Source organism: Theropithecus gelada, chromosome 4 (assembly GCF_003255815.1).
Source record: "Theropithecus gelada isolate Dixy chromosome 4, Tgel_1.0, whole genome shotgun sequence".
In the NCBI taxonomy this organism is placed as follows: Eukaryota; Metazoa; Chordata; class Mammalia; order Primates; family Cercopithecidae; genus Theropithecus; species Theropithecus gelada.
The window spans coordinates 85,176,257-85,199,581 of NC_037671.1; the positions used below are offsets into that span (position 1 = coordinate 85,176,257).

The 23,325-nt window shown below is 35.7% G+C and overlaps 1 pseudogene; it reads right to left on the reverse strand.

Moving 5' to 3' along the window:
- Nucleotides 1-21,804: 21,804 nt before the first annotated feature.
- Nucleotides 21,805-22,303, reverse strand: LOC112622621 (annotated as a pseudogene).
- Nucleotides 22,304-23,325: the final 1,022 nt, after the last annotated feature.

Consider the following 23,325-nt stretch of genomic DNA (forward strand, 5'->3'; position numbering starts at 1 on the left):
TTAAAAGAGAGTATAGAAATATAGAAAAAATATCTAGGATACTACAGAACAACAATAGAATAAAAAGTCGTAAGAGATGTGCAATTGTAACTCAGTTAAAGCAATGAAACCAAAATCTATGTATAAGTCCCTGTAAAAACACATTATACTGGTTATGTTTGGATGATGGGATCAGAAATGAGCTTAAATAGTTTTCTATTTTCATGTAATTTTTCAAGTTTTCTAGAAAAAAATAAATTTAACACATTAAATGTTAAATAATAAAATGAGAAAGATATAGTAAAATTAGGAAGCTACTGGTTTATGACTGTAGGCTTAATAACTGCATAGGGATGGGGAAGAAAGGTGCCATCCTTTTCTTGGTGGGTAGAAGACTGTCAGATGACAGTGCCAGCATGAGTGGGTAGGCTGTGACTCAGGTAATAAAGCCTTCACCCATTTCTTAGTTTCCCAGTCTATGCAAGTCACTGATTGTCCAATTGTGTGATTTAAAAATTTGTTTTCACTAAGGAGAACTTTTGTTTTCACTAAGGAGAAATTTCATACAGAAGCAGAACAGATAGAAGCAGGGCTTCTTTGACTGAAGTGGGAGCAGGAGGGCTGAGCTCTGTTTATTCCATATCTTCCCAGATCTCTTGCTGACCAGAGAGAGGGGTGTTGGGGAACCCCTAGGAAACTATTAATGCTATTTTTGTAAATACTATTTTTTGAATGACTTTTAAATATAAACCATTTATATATGTTTTCTCTATTAATTACAAAATCCTATGAATTAGGCATTATGAGGTCCATTTTACAGGTGAGTGAACTGAGACTCATAGAAGTGACTTCAGTTGCTGGAGATCATACATCTCAATGTCTAGAATTTGAGCCAGTTCTTGTCTGATTCCAAAACATATGCTTTTTACCACTATGTCATGTTGCTGCCTGCTAGGATTTGGATATTCATCTGCTCCAAACCCCATGTTGAAATATGATCCCCGATTTTGGAGGTGGGGCCTCATGGAAGGTGTTTGGGTCATGTAAGCAGAACCCTCGTGAATATCTTGGTGCCATCCTTGGGGTAGTGACTTCTTACTCTATTAGTTATTCTGAGACCTAGTGGTTAAAAAGAACCTGGCACCTCCCCACACCTTTCTCTTACTTCCGCTCTTGCCATATTATCTCGTCACATGCCCACTGCCTTTCACCTTCTTCCAAGAGTGGAAGCAACCTAAGGCCCTCATTAGATGCGCAATCTTGAACCTTCCAGTCAGCAGAACTGTGAGTTAAATTAACCTTCTTTCTTTATAAATTACTCAGACATAGGTATTCCTTTATAGCAACACAAAACAGTTGAAGGCACTGCTTATGGTCTAATAAGAAGTTACCCAGTTTTCACCAGACGATGTCCTCAAAATGTCAGAAAACAAAAAGGAATTAGGCAATTCACAATAGGTGCCTCTTATAATTTTCTCCTCCTGATCTTCCTATTGCAAAACTTATGAAATGAGGAAAGAGATGCAGAAAACTAGCCATGATAAAAATTGGGTATATGGTTGATCATGTGCCACCTCTTAAGAAGTATTTGCGTGACTTGATGCAGATCTAGAGTCAGTAGTAGAAGTCATGAAATGGCAGGGGTATTTCTGCCCAGAAGATATAGTACATTTGTAGGCTAACGGAAGAAAGTTATCTCTCTACATTTGAGTTGCATTTTGAGGTGGCCAGGGCTATTCCACATTTTTTCTACCCACTTCTCTGTTCTTTCTACATTTCTTTGGAGACTCCAGCCTAATAATGCAATATGGTCAATGGAGTAGCAGAAAACATTAAGGGTGAGATGAGAGACCAGTCCCAGAGTGAAATGAGGACTGGAGGCACTCTAGGGGTTCTTGTTTGTCATGCACTGTGTGTGCAAGAATAAAATAAAATATTTCTTCTGGGATTTTACCAATAAACAAATGACAGTGTTGGTGCCAAGGAGAAACTCCCACCTGTTTGCTGGCAAACATCAGGCCTCGGTAGATCGCTCCTTGTTTAAGAATTAAATAAACTAAATCTTTCCTCATACTTATCCAAGTAAAATCTAGTAGAACTTAAAACAGTATTACTTATATTTTAAATGACTTGAAGACAAACAAAAACAAACCAGGAAATCATACTCTATATGGAGAAAGACATAACAAAATAGTAAGAAATCATAAAAGTCAAAAAACATAAAGTAATCCCATATAATTAATACTAGATTAATTTTGATAGTTAATCCCTCAGAAATTCTGATAGTTAATCTGTGAGTTAATCCCTCAGAAATACAAAGATTCTTAGATTGTGTCAAAACACAAAATTAATCTCTACTCTAGAAATTTGAAAAGAAAGGTGTCCAGTAAGGGAAAGGCCTGCCAGAAAGGACCCTATTCACTGGGTATCCAGAAGACTTTGAATATGCAGGCCTATGAAACTTATAAATGTACTATTTTTCATATTCAGTTTTAACTAAAGGAATCTGTCTCATGTCAACAAAGCTTTTCATACCATTTTATTAATTTGCAATGTGAAATATCAATCGAGTAGCCTGGATGATCAAATAGGTCTAGCACACACTTTCTCTTCTATTTTCAGAGTGGTTATTATAGCGAAGTTTTATATATATATTTACTGCCATTTAATTCCCAATCATATGGAGTAGGTATTATGAGTATTTCTATTTTACAGAGGGGGAACTAACAAAACACAAAGCTAATATAATGACCCAAAGTAACACAGTGAACAGGTGGTAAAAGCAGGTGTCTTGGTCATGATGGAATCAGAGCAGCGAGAGTTAGTTAGATGGTGCCAATGTTTAATGGCATTAAGCTCTTAAAGGCTGGTGTTGTCCATCTCCAAAGCAGACATTCTGTAGTTGGTCTGACTAGGCCCTACAACCTGGACAAAGGCTGGATGGGATCTTCAACACATTCTCTTTTCTCCAACTCACTTCTGACTGTCATATTCTTAAGTTAGTGCATTCAACCAGGTTTTAGGCACGTGATACAGGTCTGAAACATTTTCTTTGTTTGTTTGTTTGTTTGTTTTTTAAAGGCAACTTTGCTGTACCTGCTCTGCATATGGATGTTAACTTATGGTTTAATTATCAAAGGGAAATCTCAATTATGTCATTTCAGTTTGTTAATTAATAGTCTTACCCTGACCTGGAGGGAGGTTTTTAAAAATGTATCTGAAGACTCTGTCCTTGACTAGGTACTGGTGGGGTTTATTGTTAGTCGCTTGAGTAAGAACTTAGAATATTGATCAGATTTGTAGATTACACAGTTTAAAAACAAAACATAATACCTTTGTCATTAAAACCAAAATCTAAAAGGATCTGCATAGCCTGAGATAATGGGATGGGTTTATTTATTCAGCCATTTAAAAAAAATGTATTTAGTACTTAGTATATGCCAGGAATTAAGAGATGATTCAGTGGTAACCAGGCAGACAGGTATCCTTACTTTATAGCATTCTCAGTATTTCAGAAAAGATAAATTTTAATAGGAATAATTTTAAGGGCTGTACTTAAATTTTAAGGGTGTATCTCACACAATATATGAAAATAAACTCAAAATGAATTAAAGACCTACATGTAACACCTGAAACTGTAAAACTACTAGGAGACAACATAGGGGAAAATTTCCACAACACTGGTCTGGGGAATGATTTTTTGCATATAACTCCAAAGCACAGACAACAAAAACAAAAATAGATAAGTGAAATGGCATCAAACTAAAAAGTTTCTGCACAGTAAAGGATTCAATCAACAGAGTGAAGAGACACTCTACAAAATGGGAGAATATATTTGCAAACCATTCAGCTAATAAAGAGTAAGTATCTAAAGTATATAAAGAACTCAAATAACTCAATAGTATGGAAACAAATAACAAATTAAAACATGGGCAAAGGAATAGAAGAGACATGTCTTATAAGAAGACAGACAAATGACCAAAGGATATATTAAAAAATGCAGAGCATCACGAATTGTCAGGAAAATGCTTATTAAAATCCCAATGAGCTATCACCTCACACCTGTTAGAGTGGCTAAGATAAAAAAGATAAAAGATAATAAGTGTTGGTGCATATGTGGAGAAAAGGGAACCCTGTATGCTGTTTGTAGATATGTAAATTAGCACAGTCATTATGGAGAAAAGCATGGGGGCCCCTCAAAAAAACAAAAAGAGAATTATCATATGATCCAGCAATCTCACTTCTGGCTATATATCCAAAAGAACGGTAATCAGTATGTTAAAGAGCTATCTACATTTCCATGTTTATTGCAATATTATTCACAATAGCCAAGATATGAAATCAACCCAAGGGTCCAAAAATGTATGAATGAATTTTTTTAAATGTGACACATTTACACAGTGGAATACTATTCAGCCTTAGGAAAGAAAACCATGTCGTTTCAACAACATGGATGAACCTAGAGAACATTATGCTATGTGAAGTAAGCCAAGCACACAAAGACAAATACTGCACAATTCACTTATGGAGTAAGTGAAAGTGACTTTTTGGATTCCACATTTAAAAAGTCAAACTTACTAAAGTAGAAAGTAGAATGGTTGTTACTAGAGGCCTGATGAGGAGAAGTTGACCACAGGGTACAAAATTCCAGCTAGACAGGAGGAATAAGATTTCAAGATCTATGCACAGCAAACTAACCATAGTTGATAATAATGTATTTTATATTTCAAAATTGCTAAAATAATAGATTTTAAATATTCTCACTATAAAAAAATCAAAAGTATATGAGGTGATGGATATGTAAATTAGCTTGATTTAATTATTCCACAAGTATATACATATGAAAACATTGTGTTGTACTTCATAAATATGTGCAATTATTTTTATTTATTTACTTATTTATTATTTATTTATGTATTTATTTATTGAGACAGAGTCTCACTCTGTCACCCAGGCTGGAGTGTAGTGGTGCAATCTCTGCTCACTGCAACCTCCACTTCCTGGGTTCAAGTGATTCTCCTGCCTCAGCCTGCCAAGTAGCTGAGATTACAGGTGCATGTCACCAAGCCCAGCTAATTTTTGTATTTTTGGTAGAAACAGGTTTCACCATGTTGGCTGGCCAGGCTGATTTCAAACTCCTGACCTCAAGTGATCCTCCCACCTCAGCCTCCCAAAGTGCTGTAGTTACAGGCGTGGCCCACCATGCCTGGGCTATGGAATTATTACTTCTCAATTAAAAGTAAAAATTTAAATAAGGCAGCACCTGTGAAAAAAAATTTAGTTGAGATTAAGTTTTATATAAGTTAATGGTGGGAGATAGCTATAACAAAGCTGATATACTAGTTACATTAATAGAAATAGATGATGTCTCAAGCAAAGGAAGTTTTATTGTTGTTAATTATTGCACCCCATGATGATGGCCATGCCAAAAGCATTGTCTAAATTTCCTGTGTAGCATGCTTTAACATCAACAAATTTAATGAGGCCCAGAAGACAGCAATAAAGAAGGCGAAGGAAGTTTGAGAACATGCCACAAGATGAAGAACTAAAAGAAACTGGGATGCTAAGCCTGGAGAAGGGAAAGTTTGTGGGCTACATGATGGTGATTTTAAGTACGTGAGAGGCTAGGGGAGAAAGTAGACTTTCGCTGAATGACTGTCTGGTTTTCTGTGTAGAAGCCTTAAGTTATTATGCCGCAAGGGCCACGGTCTATGTCTGAGCTATTGAGCCGGGTAAATACCAGAGGCTGACTAAATTCTCTGTTCTCAGACTTGTATGGGGAAAAGAAATACAAGTCTTAAAGAATCATTTTTATTGTCATCTTTTTTTGGTGGAGTATATCTGTGATAATAGATGGATATGAATGTTCCTTCCATCTTACTTCCAGACCGAAAAATCATAAACCATACAATTCAGGATTGCTGTGGAACATCTGAGTTCCTACATGATAAACCACTACCTAATATACAGATTTGTGTTTTGCTTAGCTCACTTGAGCAATTTGTATTTTCCTCTGGTGCAACTGAGAGACAGGACTAGCTGTATTTCTTAGGCCGACTAAGAATCCCTAAGCCTAGCTGGGAAGGTGACCGCTGCCACCTTTAAACACGGGGCTTGCAACTTAGCTCACACCCGGCCAATCAGATAGTAAAGAGAGCTCACTAAAATGCTAATTAGGCAAAAACAGAAGGTAAAGAAATAGCCAATAATCTGTTGGCTGAGAGCGCAGCAGGAGGGACAAGGATCAGGATATAAACCCAGGCATTCGAGCTGGCAATGGCTACCCTCTTTGGGTCCCCTCCCTTTGTAAGGGAGCTCTGTTTTCACTCTATTTCACTCTGTTAAATCTTGCAACTGCACTCTTCTGGTCTGTGTTTGTTACGGCTGGAGCTCAGCTTTCACTCGCCATCCACCACTGCTGTTTGCCGCTGTCACAGACCCGCCGCTGACTTCCATCCCTCCGGATCCAGCAGGGTGTCTGCTGTGCTCCTGATCCAGCGAGACACCTATTGCCACTCCAGATTGGGCTAAAGGCTTGCCATTGTTCCTGCATGGCTAAGTGCCTGGGTTAATCCTAATTGAGCTGAACACTAGTCACTGGGTTCCACCATTCTCTTCCGTAACCCACGGCTTCTAATAGAGCTATAACATTCACTGCATTGCCCAAGATTCCATTCCTTGGAATCCGTGAGGCCAAGAACCCCAGGTCAGAGAGCATGAGGCTTGCCACCATCTTGGAAGTGGCCTGCCACCATTTTGGAAGCAGCCTGCCATCATCTTGGGAGCTCTGGGAGCAAGGACCTCCAGTAACACAATGACAAGTCAGGTTTCTTGGCAATTCCCTTGAGGTGCTCAGTATGGTACAAAAATTGGGCATTAGAATCTTTTATTTTGGTTTTCATAAATGAGAATCACAGTGAGGGGGGATGGCTTGTGCTATGGTTTGAATGTGTCCCCTAAAGTTCATGTGTTGGAAACTTAATCCCCAGTGTAACAGTATTGAAAGGTGGGGCCTAATGGGATGTATTTAGGTCATAAGGGCTCAACCTTTATGAATAGATTAATGCTGGTTACACAATGGTTTGAGGTTGTGAGTTAGCTCTTTTGCCCTCTCACATCCTTTTGCTTGCCTTCTGCCTTCTGTTATGGGATGATGCAGCAGGAAAGCCCTCACCAGAGGCAGTCCCTCAGCCTTGGACTTCTCAGCCTCCAGAATCATAAACCAAATGAACTGTTGTTTATAAATTACCCCCAGTCTGTGGTGTTCTGTTATAGAAGCACAAAATGGGCTGAGACAGCTTGTGAGAGCATTTTGTGCTTTCATTGTAGAATTAAATGCCAATTAGTGTGATCTCAAAAGAACTGCATTGCTAACTGTGGAAATAGGATAGTCCTAGAGGAATGGAGTAATTAATTATTCACCATTTGGCTCTATATATCCAGAATACTCTACCAAATCAGACTCTGATCTGTTAAAAATAAGTATTATGGTGGCCGGGTATGGTGGCTCATGCCTGTAATACCAGCACTTTGGGAGGCCAAGGCGGGCAGATCACGAGGTCAGGAGATGGAGACCATCCTGGCTAACATGGTGAAACCCCGTCTCTACTAAAAATACAAAAAATTAGCCGGGTGTGGTGGCAGGCACCTGTAGTCCTAGCTACTCTGGAGGCTGAGGCAGGAGATTGGCATGAACCTGGGAGGTGGAGCTTGCAGTGAGCCGAGATTGCACAACAGCACTCCAGCCTGGGTGACAGAGCAAGACTCTGTCTCCAAAAAATAATAATAATAATAATAATAATAATAATAATAATAAGTATTATGGGTGACATACCAAGACTTTCTAACCTGTTCTCTTTCCTGCAAACTTTCCTTTATTTTTTCCTATTTTTTTTTTCATTATACTGTAACTTCTAGGGTACATGTGCACAACATGCAGGCTTGTTACGTATGTATACATGTGCCATGTTGGTGTGCTGCACCCATTAACTCGTCATTTACATTAGGTATATCTCCTAATGCTATCCCTTCCCCCTCCCCCCTCCCCACAATAGGAGCCAGTGTGTGATGATTCCCTTCCTGTGTCCAAGTGTTCTCATTGTTCAATCCCCACCTATGAGTGAGAACATGGGGTATTTGGTTTTCCGTTCTTGCGATAGTTTGCTGAGAATGATGGTTTCCAGCTGCATCCATGTCCCTACAAAGGACATGAACTCATCCTTCTTTATGGCTGCATAGTATTCCATGGTATATATGTGCCACATTTTCTTAATCCAGTCTGTCACTGATGGACATTTGGGTTGATTCCAAGTCTTTGCTATTGTGAATAGTGCCGCAATAAACATACGTGTGCATGTGTCTTTATAGCAGCATGACTTATAATCCTTTGGGTATATCCCCAGTAAAGAGATGGCTGGGTCAAATTGTATTTCTAGTTCTAGATCCTTGAGGAATCGCCACACTGTCTTCTAGCTAGAATTTTGGGAACTATGAGAAGCTCTTAAATAAAACAAACTTAAATTCATGAAAAGACAATTTCATGCCCATCTTCTGTAGAAATACAGTTGCACAAAGCTTTATATATATTGGACTTTACAAAAACAGTTTCTATAAACACAACACAGCTCTTTAATTGGGCAAGATTTAAGAGTTAAAAATTTAAATAAATTATTTAGGTTATTTTGCTTAACCTAAAACCTTTTTAGGCTTACTACTACTATTTTCATTTCTAATAATAACAAGTAATATTTCTAGGTGTAGTTGTTATATTTGAGAAATGTGAACTGGCTAGGTGTATTCCTAAATCTAGCAATAGTGAATCATTTTTTATGAATCCAATAGCAATAATGGCAAAAACAAGTATTAGTGTTATTCAGGGCTAGGTTATTGTAACTTATATAGTGCTTATCACTTTCTAAAATTTATTATCTCATCTGATCCTATAGATACTATCCCTTGAGATTTGTTTTTTATCATTATGTATACTTTATTCATGAAGAAACAGATTTACAAAGTGCATATAACATGTTTAAACACAGTTAGAAACTTGCACAGGTGAAATTTAAAGTGAGAATTTCAAATTCTATGCTATTCTATTTTGCCAAGCCACATAGAATACATCTTGAAGGAGGAGTTCAGGTTGCTGAGGCACCTGAGAGAGGAACATGGCCAAACATAGCTCTCACTAGCAAAAACCTCCACTTGAAGAAAACAAGAACATTTTGTCATATAGTATAGAACATGCTAACAATAGTAGTGTTTATAATAATTAGAAAAATCTGTTTTTATCACCAAAGACAGGAAGGAAGACTGCATTCTGTTGTTGAGAATTGCAAAGGATGTACTTTTAGGGAGGGTCATAGGTTACAGATCTTGAAGAAGTTGTGAAAAACATTGGGATAGAAACTCAGTCACTTTGTTAAACTGTGCATGATTGGCTCAGACAACATAGTATGATAAGTGCCTTAATTTGATTGTTGAGTTTGGAAGGAAAAACTGGGAGAGTGTAGTCCAGATATTTCCTCTCGCTTCCTCATCTTGAGAGCTGACCTCCTCACAAAGCCTGTGCCTTGCTCTGCTTCTTCAGACTGCAAGTTTTACAGATGTAAGGACTATACTGGAGTTGTAAAGATGCAGGCATGATACATACAATTTTACGAATGCAAGCACCACTTGTGGAGTGTACAGATGCGAGTATCACACATAAAATTTTAAAGATGCGGGTGTCATACATGGAAACCACTGGTGACAGGTATGTGGCCTTGCCTAATTCTGACACTTGCACTACAGATGAAAACCATATTCTTGAATATCTCCTGACCAGTAATAAAGATAATATATTTCCTTCTCTATCTGCCTTGCACTTGTATAGTTCATTTGCCAAAAAAACGTAGACAATGGAGGTGATAATTTATTGGGCCCCTTCAAATTTCAACATTAGGTTAGATATTTGGAGGGTCCCTGATTAATATAATATATAGGTCCCAAATCTATATGTATTATATTTCTAATATATATTTTCCAATAATAGCACAAAAGAGCTCGGTACAAACAACCCTATATTGGTCTAAGGAAATAATCTCAAATGGTAAATTGAATCCACAAGAACAAATGAGATCCAAAAATGATTAAAAAGAAAATAAATATAACAAAAGCCATAAATATATACTTGTTGTCCTTTCTTCTCTCAATTTCTTTCGAAGATATAAAATTATATGAAATTATAACAATTTCATGTTGGGTTTGTAACATTTATAGATGTAGTATTTATAACAATATCAGAAAAGGGAAAAAGGGAATGGAACTATAAAGAAATGTTTCTATGGTTCACTGGAATTCAGTTTGTATAAATTATAAGTTTGTATAAATCTGATAAAACGTATATGATAAGCTGTCGAGTAACTAAACTAAAATATGCATATAAAAATTATTAAAAAATTAAATGCTATATTTGAAGACATTTACTACTGCAAAACAAATGTTAAAGTAGAATACTGAACAATGGAGTAATAAATTTAAACAAGGGAGTGCAAGACTTGTGCAATGAAAACTGTATAACAGCATTGATAGAAATTAAAGACCTAAGTAAATGGAAGGAAATCCTATGTTCAGATATTGACTTCATATTGTTAAGACATGATATGGTTTGGCTATGTCCCCACTCAAATCTCATTTAGGTTTGAATTGGCAGAAGAAATAATTAGCAACCTTGAAAATAGATTGATGAAGATTATGCAATCTAAAGTAGAGAGAAAAAAAGATGCATAAAATTGAACAGAACTTCACAGAAATATGAGACATCAAGTGCACCAATGTACACATAATGAGAGTACTGGAAGGAAAGGAGAGAGTGAAAGAAGCAGAAAAAATATTTATAAAAATGATAGCAGAAAATTTCCAAATTTATTAAAAAACATTAATCTACACATTCAGGAAACTCAATAAACTTAACATAAAATAAATATACATGTTGTGGGAAGGACCTGGCAGGAGTTAATGAAATCATGGGAGCAGGTCTTTTCAATGCTATTCTTATAATAGCGAATAAGTCTCACAGAATGTGATGGTTTTGAAAAGGGGAGTTTCCCTACACAAGCTCCCTTTTGGCCTGCTGCCATCCGTTTAAGATGTGATTTTGTACCTCCTTGCCTTCTGCTATGATTGTGAGACTTCTCCAGCCATGTGGAACTGTAAGTGCATTAAACCTCCTTCTTGCATAAATTGCCCAGGCTCAGGTAAGTCTTTATCAGCAGTGTGAAAGTGGACTAACACAAGTCGTTAATACCCAAATTTGTCTATAGATTCAATGCAGTCCTTTCTCAAAATTCCAACTGCTGTTTTGCAGTACTGGAAACGTTAATATCTAGAAAAAACAAAGCAATGTTGAAAAAGAAGAACAAAGCTTAATGACTCACTCTTCCTGATTTTGAAACTTACTACATAGTGACAGTAATTAACATAGTGTGGCACAAAGTTAAAAATAGAGATCAATGCAATAGATTGAAAGTCCAGAAATAAGTCCACATGTCTATGGTCAACTATTTTTTTTCCTAAGATCATCAAATGGAGTAGAGAATAGTCTTTCCAACAAATGTTACTAGGATAACCAAATAGCCACAGGCAAAAGAATGAAGTTGAACTCTTACCTCATGATATAAACATGAGGTTTAATTCTAAGTGAATCAAGAATCTAAATATAAGATCAAAAACTATAAAACTATTAGAAGAAAATATAGGGGTAAATCTTTTTGAACTCAGATTTGGCAGTAGATTCTGAGATGACATTAAAAGTACAGCAATAAGAGAAAAAAATGGATACACTGGACTTTATTAAAATTAAAAATGTTTGTTCTTCAAAGGACATTATCAAGAAAGTGAAAAAACAGCCTACAGAAAGGGGGAACATTTACAAATTATATACCTGTAATAGGCTGAAGAACTCTTACAACTGAATAATAAGAAGACAACTCAGTTAAGAAACATACAATGGATCTGAGGAGATACTTCTTTAAGATGTACAAATGGCCATTAAGCACATGAAAGCAGATTCAACATTAGTTGTCAGGGGAATGCAAATCATACCACAGGGAGATATTACTTCTCATCCACTAATGGTTAAAATTAAAAAGTGAGACTAAAAACTAGTTTGGGCGAAAATGTGGAGAAATCAGAACCCTCATACACTGCTGCTGGGAATGGAAAATGGTACAACCACTTTGGAAAGCAGTCTGCAGTTTTTCAAACTGCTAAACACATAGTTACCATTTTATCTAGCAATTCCATTCCTATGTGTATATCCAAGAGAAATGAAAACACTTGTCCACACAAAGATTTGTATAAGAATGTATATAGCAGCATTTTTCAATAGCCAAAAGGTAAAAACAACTCAAATGTTCAACTAATGAATGAGCAGACAAAATGTGGTATATACATACAATAGAATAATATTGTTATTAAAACAAATGAGGTGCCGAAACATACTACAATATGGCTGAAATTTAAAAGCATTAGATGAAGTCAAAGTAGCCAGACACAAGAGGTAACACATTGTATGATTGCATGATATGAAATTCTGTGAAGAGGCAAATCAATAGAGACAGAAAGTAGATTATATTAATGGTTACTTATGGCTGAGGGCAATGGAGAAATAGAGGATGGTAGCTAAAGGGTAAAGTTTCTTTCTGAGGTGATGAAAATGTTACAAGATCGACTGTGGCCCAACATATATCTGTGAATATACTGAAAACATTGACTTGTACTTGGGAGAATTATAGGGTATGTGAACTATATCTCAACAATCCAATTAAAGATAAACTAGAAATTTTTAAAATGTATGAGTAACAAAGGCATATATTTAGAGTTTTAAAAATACTTTGCTTCTTTAATTCCAGAACTTTCCTTTTAATTTCTAGTGTCTGTCTTGCATGCCTATCTCTGGGAACATGAATTGCATTGTGTGGCCAATAGAAGGTTAGTCCGTGAACCCTTCAGAATTCCTCACTCTGAATAATTATCTTATAAAAATCCCTGCTATGCACAAGAGTCTAAGTCCAACTTTCACAAAGCCAGGTTAGATTCCTAGAAATTGGAAAATAAAAGTTACTACCACTTTGAGAAACAAATTTGTTTCTATTAAGAATAGAATTTGACTTTGGTCACATTTGGTGGTATTTCAGTTTCAGAGGAATTTTTTTTTTCCTGACCAATATTCCACTCTAATTTTCTTCTAAGCACCAAAGACCAAAGAGCTTAACATGATTTACAAAGCCAATGTGAGGATTGCTGTGTGTGGGTTTATCGCACTCTGAGACACTAGTCAGTGGAAGAGAAGAACTGTCCTGTCAAGTACCAATTACAAAAACTGTGGATTCCCCCACTGGACTGAGGCTGAAGCTTTAAGCTGAAAGAGGCTTAAAGGCAGAAAGAGAAACATGTACTCTTTCCACTGGGCTGTCTCACGGTAGAGTGCCCTTCAGGTGTGCGGAGTAAAGAGGAAGTCAGTTGGAAAAGACAAACTAATTTGCATAGTCTCTGTCTTTGATTGGCTCCTGTGAAGAGACAAACTGAAAACATAGTGGTGAATGTAAATAACAGGTTGGATGAGATTAAAAAATAAGAATAGGAATCCTGGAAATGAGAATTTGGGGGAGCCTCTGGCAGTTTTCAGAGCACTTAAATTCTCCACAAGCCTTGAGTTATATAGCTTGTGCCTGAATCCAGCTGAAAAGATCTGAAAAGGAAGGCCTATAATTATGCCTTTCTGGCTGTTTTCTCTTTTGTAGATTATTTAGTCCAAGATAAACAGAACATTGGCAAAAGCAACCCTCTTTAAGGGAGAGAATCAAGTATTTCCCTTGCATTTTTAATTCAAACTATACCTTAGGGTAATCAAATGGTTGATGAGGGAAGTTTTTCTTTCTAGAAATAGTCCAGCCAGTAAATGAAGGAGGAATTATAGAATCAGAATATCACCATTTTGCAACCATTAATTAATTTATGAATATAGGAATTAATTTATGAATACTCTTCAACAACTGCAAACATCATAGAGACAATCAGATATGAACCTTCTGATGCAAGAACTCACTACCACATAAGAAATTGTCTTGCCCCCAAAATTGAGTCTGAATCCAATCCCTCATCTATATCTAACTACCAATTTATAGGAAATGCAGAGGACAAAGGAACATGTCAAATGTTATGATGAGAATGGAATTGAAAAATAATCCAAACTGTGGGATGCTCTAGAGGACAAATAACTCAGTTGCTTTTACAAACAAATTGTAAGAAAGAATATGGTAGGGAGAACCTATAGATTAAAAGATATTTAAAAGAAATGTTAAACAATTAGCATGCGTAAACCTTGTTTATTCTTCATTCAAATAAACCGTAAAAGAGAAAGGAATAAAAACCATAGTTAAGACAATTCTTAACATCAACAATACAATGTTAAAAATTATTTTTATTTTGGAAGATATGATGGTATTGTGGTTATATGTCTTTGGAAGATACAAACTAAAATACTTACAGGTGAAGTGATATATGAAATTTGCTACAAAATAATGCGGGTGAGGAAGTGGAGGTATTTAGAGGAAACAAGGTTGGCCATGGATTGATAATTATTGAAGGTGGGTGATGAGGACTTGGAGGTCCATTGAACTATTCTCCTTACTTTTGTATATTTGGTTTTCTATAACAAAAATGTAAAAGTAAGATAACACCACCAACCAGGTGCAGGAGAAAAAAATGTGTTACATTTAAATTTCCCAATCCAGTGACCACAGTTCTCACTTGTAAGGTCTGGCCTACAGAAAAAAGTGATCATAGAGCTCTTCTAGGATCCTGGGGCTTCTCACACAAATTTATTTTTCACAATAGTCTTCTGGACCCATCCAGGGTGGATGATTAGATCTTAAATACAATAAATTAAAACAAATCAAGGCTGACATTCCAATCTTTCTATACCTTTGAATGCTTTCCTTTACATTAAACAAAGGCAGGTCTGGCATTTTCAACTCACTCACTTTGGGCCACCTTTTGATTCATGCTTCAGCCAACCAAACAAACCGTTAGAACCCTTTCTAATTCCTTGAGCTAGAGCACTAAATACAGAATCTCTACTTTGTGAGCCCATTTCAATAAATTCATCCTGATCCAACTTTCTGTTTTTCTACCATTATCCCACACCTTTAATATCCACTCCCACATATGTTACCTAACCTATATCTGTATAAATTAGAAAACTTAAGTCATTCTTTTGGAGTATAGCACCTCTTGTCATGAGTTGCATTTTCTACCTCACTTACCTGTAGCTTCTTGCTGGAACTTGAGTCTAATTACAGATCTAGAAGCAAAGATGGATGGTGTTGTTTGGTTCTGAGACTTAGCTCTATCTTGCATGGCAACTGCCTCAGGGGAGGCCATTACAAGTTCCTTGGAAATGCAGGGTTAATCCTCCCAGACTGGGATAGAGACGCCACTGTCATTGAAGGTGGGGTGGTTGCTCCCACTAGGGGTAGAGGGCCAGCTCCTCTTGGGGATAGGGAGGACTCTTCCACTGGCAAAGGTTCATCAGAATTCAGAGGGTTAATATCCCCAGCTTTATTAGGGGTTTCTTACACTCACTCATACTATCATGATCTCAATTCTTCCTAATCAATGTCCTTACTTCAAAAGTAGACATTTTATGAGGTTCGGTGTTCAACTTACATTGTAATGCAGCCAGTTGTAGAAGGCCATTTTAAGTTTGATTTTTCACCAATTTTGGTCCTGAGGCCATAGGAGAGATGGTTCTTCTTCATAACTCCCATAGAAGCTTTCAGGTCATTTTTGCAGTGCGTGAACTGGCAATGTGAATTTCTGAGTTTGCCCAAGCTTTTCTTTTCCCATTTTTTTTTTATAGTAACATTACCTGCCTTTGCTTCTAGATCCACCACCCATCTTTGCTTCTAGATCTATAACTAGACTCATTACCTTTATTAGTTTGCCAAATATGTTAAAAATATTATATACATAGCCTCCTAGTTCTTTGCTTCTTGTAAGTGATTGATTAGGATAACAAATGGAGATATTTTGCATATCTCTTTTGCCAGATCACACCATGGGCTATCAATGCTTTCTTTTCTACTGAATTTAGAGTCGTTAGTGTCTTTAATCAGATTATAGATCCAATCACAGAAACACTAGAGTCAGTTTTGATAACTCATACTTAAGATTCTATTTCTCTAGGATTACTCTTGGTTCTAAAATATGTGCTAGTCTGGGTTATCCAGAGAAACAGAAGTAATATGATATCTGTGTGTATGTGTGTGTGTGTGTGTGTATTTTGTTGTATATATACATATTTTGCTATAATATATATTATATGATAGTATATATTATATAATATATAAATATATATTATATGATTTTTATATATAAATATATGTTATATATTAAATAAATATATATTATATATTAATTGTATATATTTATATAACATAATATATTATAAATTATATTATATATTATATATACTTATATTATTTATATATTATATTTATATACATAATATATAATAATATACTATATATAATAAAATAATATATAATAAATAATATATTATATATAATATAATACAGAATCTCTACTTTGTGAGCCCATTTCAATAAATTAATCCTGGTCCAACTTTATGTTTCTCTACCATTATCCAACACCTTTAATATCCACTCCCACAAACTTGAGACCCAAGAAGAGCTGATGTTGGGATCCAAAGACAGGCAGGCTGATGTTCCTGCTCAAAACTCTCAGGCAGTATTTCGTTATCACTCTTGGGAAGGTCAGCCTTTTTGTTGTTATTATTATTATTATAAATAAATAATATATATATTATATATAAATATATATAATATATATTATATTATATAATTATATAATTATATATATTTATATATTATAATATATTGTAATATATAATTATATATTATATATAGATATCTATATTATATATAGATGTATATAATATATAATATAATGTATTATATATTATGTTTATATTTATGTATAGTATATATAGATATATATGTATATAGGAAGATGGAGGCCCAGGAGAGCTGATGGCTCTAGTATGAACATTTCCGTATGAAAGCCAGCAAACTTGAGACCCAAGAAGAGCTGATGTTGGGATCCAAAGACAGGCAGGCTGATGTTCCTGCTCAAAACTCTCAGGCAGTAGTTCGTTATCACTCTTGGGAAGGTCAGCCTTTTTGTTGTGTTCATTCAAGCCTTCATCTGATTTTATGGAGCCCACTCATGTTAAGGAGGGCAATCTGCTTTACTTGGTCTACAGTCCAAATGTTAATCTAATTCAAAGACACTTTCACAGACACACCCATATAATATTTGACCAAATATCTGGCACCCTATGTCCCATTCAAATTGACATGTAGAATTAACCATCACACATAGTATCAATAATATATGAGAGTTTCAGTTGCTTCAAATCATAAATACTTGGTAAAGTCAGTGTTTTTAATCTAAGCCATTCTAGTGAGTATATAGTAGTATCTTACTGTGATTTTAATTTGCATTTTACTGATAACTAACTATATTGAGCACCATTTCTGTACTTATTTGTTCTTCATATACCTTCATTTGTGAAGTATCTATTCAAATCTTGTGCCCATTTTTATTCAGTTGTCTTATTATTATCAGGTTGTATATATTCTGGGTACAAATCCTTTGCAAAACATGCACATTATGAATATTTTGTCCATATCTGTGGCTTGCCTTACCTATATATATATGTCTCTGTGTATGCATACTTCTAAGTATTAGTGTATATGTGTATCTAGGAGTATATGTATATTTGTGTATGTACATATAGTTCTTTTACTCTAACTTTAGTGGCATTTTGGGAGGTAGCAGTGAATAAATGAATATGTTTAGTTTAACATATTTTGCTCAAAGTTTAAAATTCTTCATCTGAGCTTTCTAAGTGATCTTTACAACCCCTGTAGAGTATATGCTACATGACATTATATAAACATCTGTTTACATGTTTTCCTGCATTCTTTGCTGAACTCTAAGCTCATTGAGGGTAAGGTCAGGTATTCATCTTTGTACTCCCAGTGACTAGCATAGTCCTTGGCATATATTACATACTTCAGTAGCTTGAAAAATAGACACTACTTATCTTGGGAGAAGTTTGGGTTGTGATGGTTCTGTCTAGGACTCTTTTCTCTGCTTTTTTCGTGTGTCAGTGTGTACTTTTTGGAAATTTCAACTGGAAATGTAAAGTATGAAAAGTCTGAGTGTATTTTATAAAGTCTTCTCTAATTAAATTATAATAGGCTTTAAATGACAGCAGGGGTCAGCAAACTTTCTATAAAGGGCCAGAGAACAAATACTTTCAGCTTTGTGGACAACATGGTCTGCTATGCAACTTTGCTGTTGTAGCATGAAAGTAGCCTTAGACAATACATAAATGAATGAGCATGGTGTATTCAAATAAAACCTCATTTAAAAACAGGCAGCCATAAAAAAGAATGAGATCATGTCCTTTTCAGGGACATGGATGAAGCTAGAAGCCATCATTCTCTGCAAACACAGAAACAGAAAACCAAACACCGCATGTTCTCACTTATAAGTGGGAGTTGAACAATGAGAACACATGGACACAGGGAGGGGAACAACACATACCAGGGCCTGTTGCTGGGTGGGAGGCTGAGGTAGGAGGATTGCTTGAACCTAGGAGTTTGAGGCTGCAATAAGCTATAATCACACCACTGCACTCAAGCCTGGGTGACAGAGCAAGACTCTGTCTCAAAACCAAACCAAAACAATCAAAAAACCAAAACAGCCTGGTTTGTTGCCTTCTATAGATGTTCCAAAGCTCTGCTCCTTTCAATCAGCTTTCCATGCCTTAGTTGGAAATAAGACCAGACAGACAAGAATTATCTCACATGTTGAGAAAGCTTCTCATGTGAAAAGCACAAAGGCAACTAACTAGCTAACTAGCTTAATACTTAATACAGCATGTAATAAAAAACAGATAAATTTGAGAGCAGAGTAAACTTTATTAAAAAAAGATATTACTTCTGTGAAACAGGACCTGGTTTATACAGAAAAAAATAATCAAAATTATTCTCAAGAAAAAGCTTTTCCTCCAAATAACAAACACTTTTCTAGAAAGGATTAGAAGATAATGTCAAAGAAATTACTTAGAAAATAGAACTAAAAGAAGGATGAACAGGTATTCAAATACTAACTCACTGGAATTTTGGAAATTTTGGAAAGATGGAACAGGTGAAATTATGGAAATTAGCAAACAAGTCATGGAGGGCATTTTCAATGATGAAATGACTGAGTCTAAAATAGATAACAAAAAAACTCTAAGGCATATATCATGAGGCTTCAAAACACTGAGAATAAATAAGGGCCCCTTTAGGTACCAAAATGAGAAATGAGGTCAGCATCAAAAGTTCAGGTTGGGTGTCAGTGTGGCACTGGATTTTGAGGTGCCAAAACACAAAGAAGCTCTGTGAAGAAATCATGATAAAATAATCTTCCTGATATTTAATATTGGTCATCACACTTTGTTTAAAATTTTCCATCATTTCTCATAATGAGGATTTAAGGATTTAAGGTCCACACTCCTAGGAATGGCGTGTCAGATCACTCACAGGCTGAATCCAGGTGTCTTTCCCATGTTTCTCATCACTCTTCACATAAAAAAGTAAGATTGCCTAACATTTAAGTCTCTAATCCATCTTGAATTAATTTTCGTATAAGGAGTAAGGAAAAGATCCAGTTTCAGCTTTCTACTTATGGCTAGCCATCAGGACATAGGCATGGGCAAAGACTTCATGTCTAAAACACCAAAAGCAACGGCAGCAAAAGCTAAAATTGACAAATGGGATCTAATTAAACTAAAGAGCTTCTGCACAGCAAAAGAAACTACCATCAGAGTGAACAGGCAACCTACAGAATGGGAGAAAATTTTTGCAATCTACTCATCTGACAAAGGGCTAATATCCAGAACCTACAAAGAACTCCAACAAATTTACAAGAAAAAAACAAACAACCCCATCAAAAAGTGGGCAAAGGATATGAATAGACATTTCTCAAAAGAAGACATTCATACAGCCAACAAACACATGAAAAAATGCTCATCATCACTGGCCATCAGAGAAATGCAAATCAAAACCACAATGAGATACCATCTCACACCAGTTAGAATGGCGATCATTCAAAAGTCAGGAAACAACAGGTGCTGGAGAGGATGTGGAGAAATAGGAACACTTTTACACTGTTGGTGGGATTGTAAACTAGTTCAACCATTATGGAAAACAGTATGGCGATTCCTCAAGGATCTAGAACTAGATGTACCATATGACCCAGCCATCCCATTACTGGGGATATACCCAAAGGATTATAAATTATGCTGCTATAAAGACACATGCACACGTATGTTTATTGCAGCACTATTCACAATAGCAAAGACTTGGAATCAACCCAAATGTCCATCAGTGACAGATTGGATTAAGAAAATGTGGCACATATACACCATGGAATACTATGCAGCCATAAAAAAGGATGAGTTTGCGTCCTTTGTAGGGACATGGATGCAGCTGGAAACCATCATTCTTAGCAAACTATCACAAGAACAGAAAACCAAACACCACATGTTCTCACTCATAGGTGGGAACTGAACAATGAGATCACTTGGACTCAGGAAGGGGAACATCACACACCGGGGCCTATCATGGGGAGGGGGGAGGGGGGAGGGATTGCATTGGGAGTTATACCTGATGTAAATGACGAGTTGATGGGTGCAGTAGACCAACATGGCACAAGTATACATATGTAACAAACCTGCACGTTATGCACATGTACCCTACAACTTAAAGTATAATAATAATAAATAAATTTAAAAAAAAAAAAAAGTAAGATTGCTATAGAAGGCAAGTTATTTGTCCAATGTTTCCCTGAACATTTTGTACATATCCATGTCTTTTGCCTTAATGTAAGCCTGAGAGAAAGACACTTATTCTTTCTTCTATTCTTCTATTATTCTTACTCTAATAATTCCACACGCAGTTCAAAAGTTCTCTCCTCCTTCAAGTCTTCCCCATCCTTCCTCTCATCCAAGTCAAGAACAATTAATCACTCTGCTGTGCTCCCGTGATTTAAAATAAGAAAAGAGTTTTTCTATCCAATGTCATCACATTATAACATAATAATTAAAACATGATTTTTACCTTCCCCTCACAATTTTGAGCTCCTTGTGAGTATGGCTGTTTTTGCTTTATTATATAATTATACATTTAAATTTGGCTTTATATACATAAGATCACAGCCAAGGAGGTTAAACATAATTTCAAATTGTTATTCCAGCCACTTGTGCTGCTTTTCACGTTTGAAAATAATCATTGCCTTTACTTCAAACAGTGATCTATAAATTTGTTTAGACAATAATTAAGGGCTTTTTCTTCTTTAGGATAATAAAAATATTAAATGGTGTATTGAAGATACTACTAAAGAAACTACTTTTTGATTATAGTCTCTGCATTGAAGATTGGTAGGAATTTTTCTAATTTTCAGATCTTCCCACAACCTCTTTATTCAAAGAAATATCATCTTGGAAATAATTTGTGTGAAAAATTTACAAATCAAAAATTGACTCACAAGATGATGTTGCCATAATCATTCATTTTAACGGGTCTCCTAAGTATTTTCTGTATCAGTTTTCTTGATTATAAAATATCAATAATATGAACACACTCTTAATGTAACAGAATATTTAATTACATCTATTTCCCTCAACCCACCAAAGTCATTTAATAATTATATTGGCTGTTTCCACTGATTGGCAGGAGGCTCTTCCACTAATGCCTCCCATGGTTTCCACTGCATTGTTTTTCTCACCAGACTCAGTTCATTTTCAGCCTGATGAATCCCCTCTTCTATCTGGCCACCTTGAAGTTGGTCTTCTAATTTTTTAACATCTGGTTCCACTTTAAGCATAGCCAACTTCTCATTTGTAATCTGTTCTGTACACTTTTTATATGCTGCATTTTTAGAGATTTGCTCAAGAACATCAAGGATCTTTGTGTACAGTATTCTCAGCCTCTCATGTGGATTCTCACATGCAGCCAATCCTACAAAGAAGACGAGTAGTCTTCTTTGGCACACCTTGTCCCGTATTTAATTACTCTTTGCATCCCAGTGCCTAGCTTCATGCCTGCATAAAGTGATAGTAAATATCTGTTAAATTGAAATGAATCAATAAACATTCTAAAGTGAAAACCAAAACATCACAGCCATAGTAGGACTTATAGGACATGTCGGAAATCTACTCAACATTTAATTAGTGGTTGCTTGGTAGATTGATATAGAAATTCAATTTTTATCTGATCTGTGAACATAACATTTCTTTTACCAATTAGCCAAATGTGCTATATCAACTAATTGGGGTGGGGTGATTTCTGTCTTTTAATAGATGTACACTTACTCCCATCAATATAGGGTGCTAAAATATTTTCATATTATCCTTTTGTTTTTCATTCTCCAGAAAAGTCATTGTCAGAAGAGAACAAGGATGCAAGCATAAAATTAATTAAGTGAAAACAAGGTCATCTCTTGGAAATTTTATAAAAACAATGTAATTTTCTCCTGTTTGGCAGAGTTATAATGCTGCCATCACAGGGATCATAAAATGTATAAAAGAATAGGCACATTTATTTGGGGGCAATGCTCTAAAATTTCAAGTGATAGGAAACATGCCAACCTCTAGCATGAATAAACTTTTATCAAAATGTGCTGCATATTTCAGTTTTCTAAATCTGGAATTAAAAAAAACAGGGACCATTTTTTTCAAATGTTGAACAGCATCATGTTTGAGAGAAGACAGTTAATTTAAAACATTAGAGGAAAATTGATGGAGTTGTTAATGGAAAATGGAAGATTACAGCTTTTAGTGACATGTTAGACAAGCACATTTAAACAATTTAAAAGTGCTTTTCCCCCACAGGATCACTTATGTCTCATTTTTGAGTTGTCAATGTCTCTAATTCATTCCAGCTGCTTCTGATTAGTTCATCTTTTTGAAGCAATGCAGTTTCATGGTGATAAGAGAAATGTATCTTTTCTTATGCGTATGCAAAAAACGCTCTCAGCAGTACCCATCAAAGGTCCTTATGATGATCTAAGCTACATTTCAAAGATAAGAGTCTGACCAAGTAGCCAGGACATCAGAGATGCAGTTTTCAAATGACCAAGCATTTGAGAACTCTGTGCACTCCACATCTTAAAAAGCTTCAGGATTTTGCCTAGGAAACTCTAATCCATGCATCACTCTTAAAAAAA